General features: G+C 44.0%; 1 non-coding gene across 1 annotated transcript; it reads right to left on the bottom strand.

Annotated features, from left to right (window-relative positions):
* Positions 1–434: 434 nt before the first annotated feature.
* On the bottom strand, positions 435–516 carry Trnas-aga. Its single transcript has one exon. It is a non-coding gene; the product is annotated as a tRNA-Ser (tRNA).
* Between the last annotated feature and the right edge of the window lie 11,485 nt (positions 517–12,001).

Below are 12,001 nucleotides of genomic sequence, written 5' to 3'. Positions count from 1 at the left end.
CAACGCGAGAACCACTCCATTCCCCCCCCCCACCTCCCACGCCTCCCCGCGCATGCGCTAGTCCAGAAGCCGCAGCTGCGGATGCTGGCAAGTTGGGGCCGCTGATGAGCTCGCCACCGAGGTCGGGGCGAGTCCAGAGGTCGGGACAGCCCGTAGCGCCTCTCAGGGCGGGGGACCCTAGCTGTCCGCTCCTGGTCGCCTAGCGAACGTTGTCACTTTAGTTCCTTGTAGCTTTTTTGGCGTAAGCGTCCGTTCTCCGCCCCCCCCCCCCCCCCCGCGTTCACGCTGCTTCCATAAGTATGACCGGCACGGTCGACCCCTTTTCTGTCCCTCCATTCGGGTGAGCCATTCATAAATGTCTTAAATACTTTGTGGAGGGTCTGGAGAGGACGCTCCAGATGAAAAATAATGTTCTCAACAAAAATTTTCTATGCCGTAGTCGGCAGGATTCGAACCTGCGCGGGGAGACCCCAATGGATTTCTAGTCCATCGCCTTAACCACTCGGCCACGACTACTGCTGCTGTTAATTTTGGCAGTGAGATTCTATGTAGACTCTAGGCACAAGCGTGGGCCGTTGTAACAGGTGCAGCGTAGATCCGGAGCTGAACCCGGCCTCGCTGCCCTTTTTCTAAGGCTTCTTCCACGCGGCGGCTGGGATTTGCTATCGGCTGGGCACTTAGAATGCGCCCGCCCTCGGTGTTCCGTCAGATTAAGGGAGTTTGAGTCCAATCTCCAGAGGTACAGTCAGTGAACGAGAGAGAGGAGGAGCGAGGGACCGACGGAGGGAGGGAGGGAGAACGAGAGCACGCTCAGGACTGGGACACACCCACCCGATTGCACGGCGTAGGAGCCATTTCCACTAGAGAAGCGGGAACGGTGGCTTCCAGGCCAGAGCTCGGGACTCCTCCCGTCTCTCGAGGATCGACTTCCAGGACTCCCTTTTCCTCCCACCACTCGTGTGTCACTGGCTACGATCTATCTGATGTGCGGTGCCCGGAAGCCCGTCCCACCGCACTGCCAGACGCGGCGGGGAAGACGCGCACTGCCGGCTTCAGGCTGTGATCCCGAACGTGCCGCCCGCGGGCTAGCCTGTGTGGATGTGATCCCTGCCCGTGCCGCCCGCGGGCTAGCCTGTGCATCCAGGAGCATGTCTAAAGCGGGAGTAGTTAGAGATCCCCAGACCCCGCCCCCCCCCCCCCCCCGGGCGTGGTGGGATCCAGGTGATTGGTTCGTTTCACGTATTTACTTCGTTCGGAATAACCTGGACGTGCCCGAAGAGCGACATCCAACGAGAGGTGTGCTGGAAGGACTGGTACCTCGTCACCGGAACCTACCCGTAAATTCTAATGCATCTCGAGAACGTGTCCCCGAGAAATTATATTTTAAAAACTCAGTTGAAATGAAAAAATTCGTTACCTTCTGACTAGTTTTACTCCGCTTGTGCCATTTCCTTGGGGGTGTTGAAGCACTGATGTTTATTGTATCTGGAAAATTGTAAATGCTGCAAAATCTGCCTAGTCCCCCTCCCCCATAAAACTTGTCTTTTTCATGTAAGCCTTGTGTATGTTTTTAAAGGTGTGTTTAGATTCACTGATTTTACATTCCCATCAATAGTGTGTGTATAAGGGTTCCCTTCCCCCCCCCCAGCACCCCTGCCAGCACTTTTCTGTTTATCCTTGGCTTTAATTTTTTAAAATCATTATTTTTTTATTTTTATTTTTTGCCGGTCCTGGGGCTTGAACTCAGGGTCTGGTCATTATCCTTGTGTTTCTTTGTGCTCAAAGCTAGTGCTCTACCACTTGAGCCACAGCTGTACTTCCAGCATTTGCCGAGTAGTTTATTGGAAATAAAAATCTCCTAGACTTTATAGTCGGAGCTGGCTTTGAACTGTGATCCTCAGATTTCTGCCTCCCGAGTAGCTAGGATTGTAGGCATGGCCACCGGTGCCTACCTTTATCCTTGGTTTCAAAATTTTTCTGATTTTAATTTTATAGTGTTTAAGTACTTGTACAAAGGGGTTTCAATTTAACATATTAATTTATGAGTACTATGCATCTTCATCAATGTCACCCCTTCTATTGTTCTCCCTCATATTTCCCTAGGTTATCCATTTCCTTGTTTTGTTTTTTTTAAATGTTTTGATGTTAGCTATTATGATTGGACAGAATAGAAATGTCATTGTGGTTTGATTTGCATTTTGCTTATGGTTAAAGATGTCGGGCTTAAACTCAGGGCCTAGTTTCTATCATTTGAGCTACATATCTTCTTCTGACTTGTTGCTGTTGAATTGGAGATAAAAGGATCTTGGATTTGTTTGCTCCGGAGGAGTGACTTCAAATCTTGATTCTCAGATCTTGGCCTCCGGAGTAGCTAGGATTACAGGTGACATGTACTATAAAATGACAGTATGCCATCAGAATCTCCAGATGTCAGGAGTGATATGACAGACAATGGAGGTAGATATGCACAATGAATATAGACAAGTATTGGACTGGGAATATGGCCTAGTGGTAGAGTTCTTGCCTTGTATATGTGTAAGCCCTGAGTTCAATTCCTCAGTACTGCATATGTAGGAAAAGCCAGAAGGGGTGCTGTGGTTCAAGTGGTAGGCTGCCTCCCTTGAGCAAAAAGAAGCCAGGGACAGTTCTTTCCACATTCATACAAATCATTGGAAGAAAAAATTAAGAAAATGTTGGAGGCTGGGGATATGGCCTAGTGGCAAGAGTGCTTGCCTCCTATACATGAGGCCCTGGGTTCGATTCCTCAGCACCACATATACAGAAAATGGCCAGAAGTGGTGCTGTGGCTCAAGTGGCAGAGTGCTAGCCTTGAGCAAAAAAGAAGCCAGGGACAGTGCTCAAGCCCTGAGTTCATGGCCTAGGACTGGCCAAAAAAACAAAAGGAAATGTTACATATTCCTTTGTTTTTTTTTATTTTCTAAACTGAACAGTTTTCTTGCATATCTTTTAGTCTTTTCCAGACTTAGAAAACATACCAAGCACCAGATGTTTCAGAAAGAACTGGGAAGTGCCTTCAGATGCTACAAGTATTATTTTTTTGAGTTTAAGTTACTACATATATTTCACATTTTAACCTTCACAATGGTGAAGATCCTCATTCTGCTCTACAAAGTTTATGAACTCTATAAACGTTAACAATAAAACCATTTCTTCCAATTCGGGTGATATGTACATTTTTTTTCCTTTTGTTTAGTATCATCTGTTCCCTCTTTCTCTCTCATTTCCTCCTTCCTATCACCGCCCATGAGTTGCTTAGTTCACTTTCATCAATGTCCTATGTAGCTGATGGACTCCCTCTGCTATATACATGTATTTTTCATCTGCTTCCCACTCATTCTGTGCCTGCCTCCCAGCTTCCCTCGATGTGCTCGTGTATATCCCATATGTGAGGTAGGGAATATAGAGTAGATGCTATGGTTATTAAACAAGGTAAAGGGGGTGTGCCATGTTTATTATATGAACCTAATGTTCCAAGGAAGTATTTTAGGGAATAAGTATTCAAATGAAGAAAACAAAGCCTACTATAATCCTAGCTACTTCAGGAGGCTGAGATCAGAGGGTAATAGTTCAAAGCCAGCCCAGGCAGGAAAGTCTATGAGACTCTTACCTCCAATTAACCACTAAAAAGATGGAAGTAGCACCATGGCTCAAGTGCTAGAGCACTATCCTTGAGCCACAAAGTTCAGGGACAGTGCACAGGCCCTGAGTTGAAGCCCCAGGACACACACACACACACACACACACACACACACACACACACACACACAAGGAAGCCTTATGAGCTTTTCCACATAAGTTAAAGAGTGCTCTGAGCCTGTTGCTTATGAGTTAGAGGTGATGAGACAGCTGGTTGTTGTCCCCCATAGCTCCAGGCTAACCCCCTTCAGTTACAAGGTGTTTTATAATCCTCCTGACTATTCCCATAATGAATTGCAAGGCCTCTTTGAATTCCCATGTACTTAGGTTTAATTTCTCAGCCCTGCTGTTCTCCCCACACATCACAGGCCTGCTGAATAAAAATATTTACTGCTGGCCAATGGCACTGGCACAGAGGAGGCATCATCTAGGAACACCACAAGCTTCCAAGCCAAGGAGGCTATGGGAGAAATGGGACAGTATCATGGCAACTCCAATTCTTTTAAGGACACCCTGAATTAGGCCTCAATGTCATGTAGGTAAATTCAGGCCAGAACATGCAGAATCTCTATTGGAATCTGTACATTCATCTCTCACAGCTGTGGAGAGTTTAGACTAATCACAGCTCTCATGGGGATGCTATCATGTTGGTAATTTGAAAAAGGATCAGGAGCCTGCAGGCTTGGAACATCTTGAGAAAACTCTGGCTCTGAAATACACCATCACATGCGAGGGAGACCACTTGCAGCATCATCGTAGAAAGCTGAAGAATGCTGAAATCAAGTATTTCTTTGGCACGATTTCAAATGGCTTGAGAAATCTGAGAACTTTTTTTTCTTAAACTGCAAAACAGATTCTTTCCTCTTCCATCAACTCCATTGCTGTCAATATGTCTAATGTTAAGTGCCAGAAATGGGCCTCACTGACTAATGATAACAATGCCAAGGTTACACAGCCATCAGGGGCTCCTCTCAAGAATCGGTTAGGGTGGATTTCCATCCACAGACACATTCTCAAGGTGTGCACCTCTTGAGTCTTTCTAGTCTCAGTGCCTTTCTCTTCAGCTTCAGGGATAAAACCTGTCACTTTTTGCCAGACCTCAGGCATTGGGACCCCTCAGACACTGTTTTCCATTGACTCTGTACATCCATATGATGGGTCTAGGTTCAGAGTTGGTATTTGGGTAGCAGCTCCTGACAGCACAGAGGCCTAGTGGACTATAGCCATCTGTTCAAAAGCCAGGATTCACTGGTCTACTGTGAGGGTAACACAGTCTCTAGCTCCCCCCAAATGGATATTTTTATTACCACTGGCATAGCAGCCAACCAACAGGGCAGCCTGAGAAGGCAAATGCTAATTACTGTGTGTGGCTCCGACCATCGATGTTCTGCCAAGTCCAGCGTCTTCCTGAGGATTTTGCATTGCAATGTTCTTTTTTTTTTTCTTCCAGTTCTACAGCTCCTTCGTCTCTCCTTTGTGTTTCATATGACTTCTTGCTTTATGATTTTGAGCCTTGGGTGTGGATAGGGTGCTTATCAGTTTCCCTCCATTGGCCTTTTAAGAAGGAACCCCAAGTTTTAAGCAGATTTGATTGTTCTGTTCTTTAGTTACCTGTTCTCATGATAATCAACCTTTATGGCCTTACTAAAGGTCTCTTATCTACCTCATAGTGACACACCCAAGGAATATCTGGAGGCAGGGAAAGGCTTTAGTGATTATACATAGAACATTTTTATTTTATCACAAATAAAGCCATCAAAGCCACAGAGAGAAAATAATTCAGAATTCTCCCTTTGGAGGCCTTTATTATATACCTTGCATGATCTTATTTTATTATCATACTAACTCTTCTGGATAAGACTATTTCTAGTGGTCATAAGATTGATCCTGTAAATTTATTCTCCAATTGCCATATTTTGGAATCCTTTGATGCTTGGTTTAACAATGATTAAGAGTTTGATATGTATGTATACATATGTGTATATATTTATATATACACACAGATATATATGTCTGTGTACTTTCATCTGTGAAAGAGAGTAATGGAAACTACCCCATGGGCTGTTGTGAGAGCCACATGAGAGTACTCAGGAAATCTCATGAGTGAGGTTGTTTTGTTCCATACTGCTTTGACTCCTAACATTCTCCATTACTGATTGTTCTCTAGAAGCACTTGCCCATTACTCCTTCTTGGCCATATTATGTTTCTAAAAATCTTATCTAAATTGGACACTGGTGGATTTATGCCTATAATCCTAACTACTCAGGAGACTGACAATTTTGAGATTGTGGTTTGAAGCTAGCACAGGAGTCTTGGAACCTAAATGGTAGAGCACTAGTTGTGAGTGAAAAAGCTGAATGAGAGTGTGAGGCTCTGAGTTCAAGCCCCAGTACCAGCACAAACACATACATACACACAAACATACACACTTTTATTTGTACTTTTTTATGGGATGGTGGTATTGGGCTTTGAATCCAGAACCTCACACTCGCGAGGCAGGCACTCTACCACTTGAGCCACATCCCCAGCCCAATCTCATCTATTCTTTATGACTCAGCTAAAATGTGCTGTTGGGGACTCAGTTTTGGCCTTGGTGGGGGAAGGGCGCCAAGAGTGAGATGCTGCCCTTCCCCCAGCCCTGGGACAGTGTGGGAGGGAGCCCCTCCCACCTTCTGGCCTCAACTGGAAAAGAAGCCCCTCACCCCTGGGGGATGAACACGTGCGGCCACCATGATAGGGTTGTCCAGCCCACAAAGGAAGTTTCATGACATCACCTGATGGGCAGCCTGGCTTAGCCAATGGCCCAAGTCCTTCCCTTTCCCACCATTACCTCTATATAAACCCCCCTCCCAATTAAATCCTTTGAGACTCATTCAACCATCCAACCATCTCCCCGTTATCTTTGTCCTGTGGTTCCTGACACATTATGGGGGGCCGAGGAAGGGATTTCGGCATCCCACTTCAGCCTAGAGCAGTCCAGTAAGGACATGCCTTACTCCTTCTGCCGGTATGAGGGGTAGGAGTTTCTTCCATAGAATCGAGGTTCACGCATTTCCCCGGGAGATGGGGGGGAAGGGGTCCTAGAGACCCCACCATTTGGGCATCTCCTCCGGAGAAGTGAGGAAAAGGGGTCCTCAGAGATCCTGACAATGTGCCACCACTTTAAAGTTTTCCCTGATTGATTGATAAAATTGATCTACTCCTCCCTTGGTTATCTATAGTTCTCTAATAACATTTTTGCTCTTATTGTCAGTTATAGTCATTTCCAATGTCACTTGCAAGAATGTGAAATCTACAAGGATGAGGAGCAGGTTGACCCCATGTATATTCTCACAACAGGCATTCCTAAACGTCTGGCACAAATGATACACTGAATGATTGCTATCTCTAGAATGTTGGTTTCCCCCCAAATTCATAAATTAAAATCTAATGGTCAATATGATTGTATTAAGAGGTGGGGGGTTTAGGGAAGTGATGAAGAAATGAAAGTTCCATCCTCATGAATGGGACAATTGCCCTCTTAACAGGCTCGAATAGGCTAGAATAAGCTTTGCCTTCAGTTCTTTGCATAGTGAAATTGGGATTGCTGGATCATATTGTAATTCTACTTTTCAGATTTTTGAAAGAGTAAGGGAGAGAAGAATGAAATAATAATATTCAAAGTGTATCCTATGAAAGTAGGAAAACTGAGGGAATAGGAGAGGTTGGGGGGATGGAGGAGAACATTGAAAGGGATGATATTGATCAAGATGCATTGTACTCATAAACTGACATATTGAATTGTAATTCTTTTGACAACTACTTAAAGATAATAAAAATAATTTAAAAGGATTTTGAGGCTCTGCTATATTGTTTCTAAAACAATTGTACCACTTATTTTTTATTTTATTGGTCATGGGGCTTGAGCTCTGGGCTTGAGTGTTGTCCCTGAGCTCTTCAGCACAAGGCTAGCACTCTACCACTTGTACCACAGCACCATTTCCCATTTTCTGGTGGCTAATTAGAGATAAAAGTCTTATGGCCTTTCCTGCCGTGGCTGGCTTTGAACCACAATCCTCAAATCTTAGCTTCCTGAGTAGTTAGGTGTGAGCCACTGGTGCCCGGCAATTGTACCATTTTTTTATATTACACCCAACAGTACACAAGTAGTCTGATTTCTCCAAATTATCACTAACACTTTTTATTTTCTGTTTTTAAAAAAATATTATTAGGTGGTATCCTATAGTTTTGGTTAGCATTTTTGGAATGTTTAGTGATACTTAGATCTTTTTGTGTGTTTATTGGCTACTTGCATATCTTCTTTGGAAAAAATATTTGTTTAAGATGTTTGTCTGATTTTCTGTTGGTATGTGCAGATCCTCATGAAAAATATGTTGATAATGTTATTGGTGATCCATTATGTATGTTTACCTCATTTATCTTTTGCTGCTTTCAAGATTTTTTTAGTCTTTTGCAAGTTTGGTTATATGTATTTTGGTGTAGGACTCTGCATTAATCTTATTTGGAGTTCATTGAACTTCTTGGGTATTTAAAGTCATGCCTTTTAAAAATCAAATTTGGGACATTTTTTAGATATTACTTTTGTTGTTTTTGGTGGTGGTTGTGGGGCCTTGAACACAAGGCTTGGGTGCCATCTCTGAGCTTTTTCACTCGAGCCTTGTGCTCTACCACTTTTAGCTACAGTGATACTTCTGGTTCTTTGGTGGCAAACTGGAGATAAGAGTCTCATGGCCTTTCCTGCCTGGGCTGGCTTCTGTGATCCTCAAATGTCAGCCTTCTGAGTAGCTAGGATTATGGATGTGAGCCACCAACACTCAGCTTTAGATATTACTTCTTTATGTATTCTTTCTTATCCTTCTGGGTGGTCCATTTGATGCAATGTACTGTCCAATAAATTAGAACTATTAATATTAACCAAGATGTTTACTTCACTAGCTCATGTATCAAGGGTCTTGCTTCATTTTTCTTGTGTATTACTTGTATATTTTCTTTTTTTTTTTTTGCTTTGGTCCTATTCATTTTTGTTCAGTTCTCCACACCCCCTCCCCGTCCTTCAGAGTCAATAATTGTTCCTGTCTTGTCTACAGATTTTTGCTGATTTTTCTTTTACCTTCTCAAATCTGCTTTTTATTTATTTATTTATTTATTTATTTATTTATTTATTTTGCCAGTCCTGGGGCTTGGACTCAGGGCCTGAGCACTGTCCCTGGCTTCTTGCTTAAGGCTAGCACTCTGCCACTTGAGCTACAGCACCACTCCTGGCCATTTTCTGTATATGTGATGCTGGGGAATCGAACCCAGGGCCTCATGTATACGAGGCAAGCACTCTTGCCACTAGGCCATATCCCCAGCCCTCAAATCTGCTTTTGAGTTTCTCTAATGTGCAGGAATGATACTTGAGCAAATGCAATGAGCTGTGTGTGTTTGTGAAGGTATGCAACAGCAAATGCTTCTCTCAGCCATTGAGTTAGATGGGACTAGTGTTTAGTATGCACAGGAGGCATGAAGGCAGTGGTGCTGGTGGGTTAATAGATCTTTATGGCTAAGTATCTTACCTGGCTTTTGCTAATGTCATTGACCCATTTTAGAATCAAGACAGACCCCTGGATGTTGGGCCGTGTAGGAATGAAGTATTGGGAAAGACTCTAAGGAAGAAATAGCAAGCTTCCAGATAATAAGGTTTTGGGGATTCAAGAAATATACAAGAGGGGCTGGGGATATAGCCTAGTGGCAAGAGTGCCTGCCTCGGATACACGAGGCCCTAGGTTCGATTCCCCAGCACCACATATACAGAAAACGGCCAGAAGTGGCGCTGTGGCTCAAGTGGCAGAGTGCTAGCCTTGAGCGGGAAGAAGCCAGGGACAGTGCTCAGGCCCTGAGTCCAAGGCCCAGGACTGGCCAAAAAAAAAAAAAAAAAAGAAATATACAAGAAATATAAAATAAACAAAACACTACTTGTAGATGAGCTGGTGAAGCAGACATCCTTGTTCATATTAATAGCTATGATTTATCAGACAGCACATTGCACTTCTCACATTCCTTTGCGTTGGCTGTATTCTTGTGGGCACATTCAGAAGTATGACACTTCTGGCTTGGGTCTCAGGCCAGTAGAAGGATCTCCTTCATGTTTTCCTCCTCCATGGCTTGTTGGAACCTGGTAGCAATCTAGGCAGATGCTAACAAAGGAACCTGAATACCTGAGTGGCTGTGTGGAGCAAGACTTCCCAGTGATTCTGAACTTCTCACCTGGGACCATTATGGTAGATAAACAAAGATGAGCTTCTTTGTCCTTTAAGCTTTGATGTCTTCAACTTTATGTATTTGTTAGTATTGGAGTTTGAACTCAGAGTTTTGTGCTTCTTTCTAGTCAGGTGCTCTACCACTTCACCCGCTTAGCTAGCTCCATTTTCTCAAATTAATGGATACAAAATCTCACCGGGAGATTTTGTAAAAATGAAAATCCTGGAACAGGGATTTGTGAGCCCAGGCTTAAGATTTTGCATTTATAACAAGTTCCCAGATGATGATAATGCTCTTGGTCTAGGATTTATAGATGTAGTTCTTTCTCAGGAATCTGATGTAACTAGTGAGAGTGGGGGCTAGGGACTTGGTACAAAACAAAACAACAGAACAACTCAGACACCAAAATCCTCACCAGGTGATTCCAACTGACACTAGGCCTGAGACCGGGTGAATAGAGGGAACATTTCCTGGTGCCTTGTGGTGGAGGAGGGAATTCCATTGAAATAGCTCTGTCAGCTTTTCATTAAACTACTTATGGATAATGATTATCAGCAACTGCTGCCAGTACTTGTGTGTGTGTGAGCGCACGTGCACATAGGTGTGCGCGCGCACCTCAGTACTGAGGCTTGAGCTCAGGGCCTGGGTACTGTTCCTTAGCTTTTTCAGTTGAGGTTGGTGCTCTAAATTTTTTTTTTTGCCAGTCCTGGGGCTTGGACTCAGGGCCTGAGCACTGTCCCTGGCTTCTTTTTGCTCAAGGCTAGCACTCTGCCATTTGAGCCACAGTGCCACTTCTGGCCATTTTCTGTATATGTGGTGCTGGGGAATTGAACCCAGGGCCTCATGTATATGAGGCAGGCACTCTTGCCACTAGGCCATATCCCCAGCTGGTGCTCTAACATTTAAGCCACAGGCCCGCTTGGGGCTTTTTGGTGGTTTATTGGAGATAAGGGTCTCATGGACTTTCCTGCCTAGGCTGGCTTTAAACTACAATCCTACTAAATGAAGTGAGCCAGACCCAAACAAACATGGACCCTATGGTTTCCCTCATTGGGAATAATTAGTACATGTCTAGGATAGTCCAAGCAGATGATCACAATAGCTCAATAGCTATGTGCATATGAACACATAAGATGATGCTAAGTGAAATGAACTCCAAGTTACGGAAACAAGTGGTTTATCCTTGTTGTTGTTATGTTCAACATACCATGTGAAAACATGCTTTTTTCTTTTGTCTTTCTTCCCTATGTCACTTCCCTATGTCACTTTCTTCCCTGATGTCACTGTAACTGACTTTGGTACCCTGGGTACTGTATATATGTATATTGGAACTAGAGAAGGGAAGGGAATGTCAAAATGGAGAGACAAAAGGATAAAAGACAAACCAATGCAACAGCAATACTTACAAAACTGTATGCCATAAGCTAACTGTACAACTCATGGTGGGGGGGAATGGGGTGGGGGACAGTTGGGGGAAAATTGAGGGAGGAGGTAACAAGTTGGATAAGAAATGTAAACACTGCCTTATATATGAAACTGTAACCCCTCTGTACATCACTTTGACAATTAAAAAAAACCCAAACTATAATCCTCAGATCTCAAGTCTTAGGAGAAGCTAGGATTATGAGTATGAACCACCTCTGGCCTCTGACATCTTGTTTTGGATAGTTAGCTTTGTGTTTGAAAAACACTGAACAAAGCCATGATAATTGTGTGTCGGTTAGATCCAGTGATCACTGCAGTGCTACCAAATGGAGCACAGTGAAGACCTGTGGGACTGCAGAGAATGTCAATACACTGCAGAATGGCTTCTCCCTTACACCACGCATTGACAACAAGTGGCAGTGATCTGTGGCTCTGTGTCAGGAGGTTTGGCTGATCTGAGGACTAGATCTTGGACTACAGTGTTCCCTGAAGCACCATTGCAGGGCATGCTATGCTAATTGCCTGGCCTCTGGGATCCAAATTGCAATCCTGTATGAGAAGGAGAGGCAGGCTTACATGTCTGCAGGGCCCTCACTTAGGAAGCTGATAGTACACCCAGGTAAGGGTAAGGTAAGGCCTTCTGCATGTGGATATTTTGGGGTCACCAATGCAGTGGGA

This window comes from Perognathus longimembris, chromosome 12, assembly GCF_023159225.1.
Source record: "Perognathus longimembris pacificus isolate PPM17 chromosome 12, ASM2315922v1, whole genome shotgun sequence".
NCBI lineage: Eukaryota > Metazoa > Chordata > Mammalia > Rodentia > Heteromyidae > Perognathus > Perognathus longimembris.
The sequence above is the reverse complement of the archived record's forward strand: the minus strand, read 5'-3'. Positions and strand labels throughout refer to the sequence as shown.